We start from the raw sequence: 5000 nt of genomic DNA, 5'->3' as shown, positions 1-5000 counted from the left end.
AGAGAGAGAGAGAGAGAGAGAGAGAGAGAGAGAGAGAGAGAGAGAGAGAGAGAGAGAGAGAGAATTTAAACCAGGGACATATCATCATAACAGTATCATCACACACACACACACACACACACACACACACACACATACGTAACACTCCTTGACTAAATTACCTGCAGTATCATAATCCCCTGTGATTGGTGGATTGGCCAACACGGTACGAACCTGAATGGCTGTCTAATGTTACGACCTGGACTCCGCTACACTATAAAGCGAGCCGTGACGTGACTCAAAAACATAAAAAAAAAAAAAAACGAAAAAAATGAAATAAAATAAAATTTACGTATTTTTAACACTCAAGTCGCACATTTTTCGTTCTATTTAAACACGCTAGAGATCAAAGCGCATGTATTATGAAGCAGAATTCAGGATAACCGTTGCCGAGCTCTCTGGGGATAAGGAGGGGACGGGAGGTGGTTCTGCTGCGGGAGAGGGTCCTGTAAGAGTGGACACAGGAGGAACACAAAAGAAGAACAAACAGCATTACAGCAGCACCAGATCTGTTGTTGCTCACGGGGTTCTTCATAAGTGAATGAGGATGAAGGTGTGCTATCTAATATACAGTGAGAGGTAGAGGAGTAGAAAAATAGAATTAGGAAAGTATAGAAAGAAAAAGAATGCTAAGTAGTAAGAGAAGGAATTGAGTGGTATGTGTGTGTGTGTGTGTGTGTGTGTGTGTGTGTGTGTGTGTGTGTGTGTGTGTGTGTGTGTGTGTGTGTGTGTGTGTGTGTGTGTGCGCGTGCGCGTGCGCGCGAAGAATGAAAAACTACTGTGTGTGTATATAAATTCTCTCTCTCTCTCTCTCTCTCTCTCTCTCTCTCTCTCTCTCTCTCTCTCTCTCTCTCTCTCTCTCTCTCTCTCTCTCTCTCTTCCCCCTCATCTATCAATACATCCATCTCTCTCCTTACTACTTACATCCGTCTTTTCCTCCTCCTCCTCCTCCTCCTCCTCCTCCTCCTCCTCCTCCTCCTCCTCCTCCTCCTCCTTCCCCTTCTCTTTCTTCTCCTTTTTTATGGTTTAATGTTCCTCTCTCCCCTTCTTTCCTTTCTCCATCTTTTGTCTTCCTCTCTTTCATTTCCTTATCACTTCATCACTTCCTGCTCTCTCTCTCTCTCTCTCTCTCTCTCTCTCTCTCTCTCTCTCTCTCTCTCTCTCTCTCTCTCTCTCTCTCTCTCAACACGCGAAATGAAGTTAAAACACACCTTATAAATTTTAATCACAACCATTGGCTGTTTCCCCTCTCTCTCTCTCTCTCTCTCTCTCTCTCTCTCTCTCTCTCTCTCTCTCTCTCTCTCTCTGTCCATGGGTACGAACGGAAAAGGTGGACAGGAAAGGAAATGACGATAAAGATGAGAGAGAGAGAGAGAGAGAGAGAGAGAGAGAGAGAGAGAGAGAGAGAGAGAGAGAGAGAGAGAGAGAGAGAGAGAGAGAGAGAGAGAACCACACTTTATTGCAAGGCAAACTCGGAGAAAGGAGAATAAAGAGGGAGAGGAGAAAGAAAAAGGGGGAGAAAGAGAATAAGAAAAATGGAGAGATGGTAGCGTATGTGAAATGAAATAATGGAAAAGATGAAGAGAAAGATCAACAGAGAGATAGAAGAAGTCTTTACGAGGTCGTTGAGGTGCGGGTGTTGCAACGTGAAGGAAAATGTTTGCCTTGTATAAATTGTGTGAGCTAGGAAGAGAGAGAGAGAGAGAGAGAGAGAGAGAGAGAGAGAGAGAGAGAGAGAGAGAGAGAGAGAGAGAGAGAGAGAGAGAGAGAGAGAGAGAGAGAGAGAGAGAGAGAGAGAGTTTTTAGTGTGTGTGTGTGTGTGTGTGTGTGTGTGTGTGTGTGTGTGTGTGTGTGTGTGTGTGTGTGTGTGTGTGTGTGTGTGTGTGTGTGTGTGTGTGTGTGTGTGTGTGTGTGTTCAAGGTCATTAGTTTAAAAGTTCCCCTTTATTTTTCTGTATTTGTTCAAATAATTTGTTTTGTTTGTGCTTCACACACACACACACACACACACACACACACACACACACACACACACACACACACACACACACACACTCTCTCTCTCTCTCTCTCTCTCTCTCTCTCTCTCTCTCTCTCTCTCTCTCTCTCTCTCTCCCTCTGAGTGGTACCTGGTTGTTGTTTATGACCTGCTAAACGCAAGAATGAGAGAGAGAGAGAGAGAGAGAGAGAGAGAGAGAGAGAGAGAGAGAGAGAGAGATCCTACCGGTGGTAAAAATTTTTATGTGAGCATTTATGTGTCAGACCAAGCTCACTTTTCACTTGAGTCTTGCATTAACACCACACGCCCCACCTCTCCATTCCTCTCCCTCCTCTCACATACCTCTCCATCCACCACCACCACCACTACCACCTCCTGCTCCTCTTCACCCAGTCGAGTTTCGCCAGCCGGCCTTGCTCTGCTCCCCATATTTCCTGCTATTTGCTAAGTAATTTTAGCCGTAAAGTAGAAGAACGAGCCGTGTTTATTCGTTTGTGAAGCCTGTGCTCGGCTCCGGGAAATATTGGGCCCGGACGCAATATTGGAACTCGATATTACCTTGTAGAGCGAATTTTCTTAGATTACACCCACGTCAGGACAAGAAGATGGAGCGGAACGGGACGGAGTGAACGAGGGATGGATGTTACGAATACTCAAAGTACTAACATGCGAGGGAAACTGTATAGAGAAGAAGTCTATGCGAAGGAAAGTGCAGAGAAGGTGAGGGTGTAGGAGTTTTCTTAAATTACACCCACGTTAGGACAAGAAGACGAAGCGGAACCAGTTGAGGGGAGGGACGGATGGGTGTAACGAATACCAGAAGTACTAGCACAAGAAAGTGGGAAAGTGGGAAAGTGCAGAGAGAAGGAGGGTGAAGAATTTTTTTAAGATTGCACCCACGTCAGGATAGGAAGACTTAACGGAACGGGTCGTATTGAAGCACGGGTGAGTTTTAAGAATATACCGGATTTAGCATAGGAGGGGAAGCGTAGAGGAAATGAGAGTTAAAACGGGGTAAAATATAACACAGTTTCTGGTGGTGGATGGGTAAAAGAGAGCTTGCAACCCTCGTGTACCTACCGTCTCATAAATCTTAAGGTTAAATTTTCCACCGCTAAAAGGATAGAGAATGAACGGCCGTGAAATATTGAAAGTCGAGGCCAGTGTGAAAGTAATAGCGGTGGGAGCTAATCTGTTGCCATGGCTGGACTAAGTGAGGACTTTTGGTGAAAGCGGGGACAGTTTTTCATTATAGCCTATGTAAGTGTGGTGGATAGAAAGCTTGCTTTGATTTTGTTTATATAAAGGTATAATTAGAGAGAGAGAGAGAGAGAGAGAGAGAGAGAGAGAGAGAGAGAGAGAGAGAGAGAGAGAGAGAGAGAGAGAGAGAGAGAGAGAGAGAGAGAGAGAGAGAGAGAGAGAGAGAGAGAGAGATGGATGGATACATCAAGAAAGGACTGTATAAACATGATAAGTCACGCGCAGGCACACACACACACACACACACACACACACACACACATACACACAAAAGGCAACCGAAGAAAGAAGACTATAAAAAGACTCAGCAAAACACACACACACACACACACACACACACACTGCGGGACTTACTCACGATCAGTAGTACGGTATCTCGTGCAGTTAGATTTGACCCACTTAGGATGAATCCTGAGTATCCTAGCGTCCACCATTCCTGCAAGGACTCCCACCAGCGTCCCGACCAGCAGGAACAGTCCCACAGAGCCTCTGCGTCCTGCACTCATGACGCCAATGACTCACAATGTACGCAACTCGCAAAACTGAGACACACGCAACTTCCCTTTTACTTTGAGCTTTGGTTGAGTCCAGTTTCAATGTTCGGATTAGTGTTTCCCTGCTCAGATTAAATTAGATTAGGGTAGATTAAGTTACGTAGGTTAGGTTGAGAGAGCTTGGGTTGGATTTGGTTAGGTTAGGTTTGGTTAAATCACTTTTTAATATGTTTTTTTGCACTTATTTTTTTTTTGTACTGTAGTAGTTGTTTTCTGAAGTGCATGGTGTGGGAAACAGATGTAGATTTAGTTAGGTTAGGTTTGGTTAAGTTAGGTAAGGTTAAGTTGTGTTAGTTTCTATTACATTTTTTTTTCACTGTTCTTATTTTGCACTGCATTTGTTATCTGACGAGCGTGTCTTAAGAAAGGTATAATTTTATGTATTTTTTAGGGCACTTCACTTGCACTTTCTTTGTTTTATCAATTCTTTGTTTTGTGTCGCTTGTGTTTGCTTGTTCAGGGTTACGAGAGATTGCTAGTTCAGTGGAAGCATCTGTTTTAATTCTTTTACGACACACACACACACACACACACACACACACACACACACACACACAAGGTATAATTTTATGTATTTTTTAGGGCACTTCACTTGCACTTTCTTTGTTTTATCAATTCTTTGTTTTGTGTCGCTTGTGTTTGCTTGTTCAGGGTTACGAGAGATTGCTAGTTCAGTGGAAGCATCTGTTTTAATTCTTTTACGACACACACACACACACACACACACACACACACACACACACACACACACACACACACACACACACACACACACACACACACACACACACACACACACACACACACACACACACACACACACACACACTCTCTCTCTCTCTCTCTCTCTCTCTCTCTCTCTCTCTCTCTCTCTCTCTCTTGCGCTACCCGAGTCTCGTCCATAGCAGTGATTCCTTTACTCAGGTAAGCGTGGAAATGTTATCTGTCACCTGTTATGCATTATCCATCACTCTTCACCTGCCACTGTACTGTCTTTCCACACCATCACTGTACCAGTCAGTCGCCACCACCACACACACACGCAAGCAAGCACATCACCAGCACACCATCAACACATCAACACCTCAAAACCACCCACAGGGACAACACCACACGCCGACACTCTATTCAGAATTCTACTGAGGTCTT

The 5000-nt window shown here is 44.3% G+C and overlaps 1 protein-coding gene across 2 annotated transcripts in view; it reads right to left on the bottom strand.

The window, feature by feature from the left end:
- Nucleotides 1–5000, bottom strand: part of LOC135102121 (spondin-1-like) — a 147839-nt gene that overhangs the window by 33577 nt on the left and 109262 nt on the right. The gene's annotated exons all lie outside the window — the stretch shown is intronic.

This window comes from Scylla paramamosain, chromosome 7 (genome assembly GCF_035594125.1).
Source record: "Scylla paramamosain isolate STU-SP2022 chromosome 7, ASM3559412v1, whole genome shotgun sequence".
Lineage (NCBI taxonomy): Eukaryota > Metazoa > Arthropoda > Malacostraca > Decapoda > Portunidae > Scylla > Scylla paramamosain.
The sequence above is the reverse complement of the archived record's forward strand: the minus strand, read 5'-3'. Positions and strand labels throughout refer to the sequence as shown.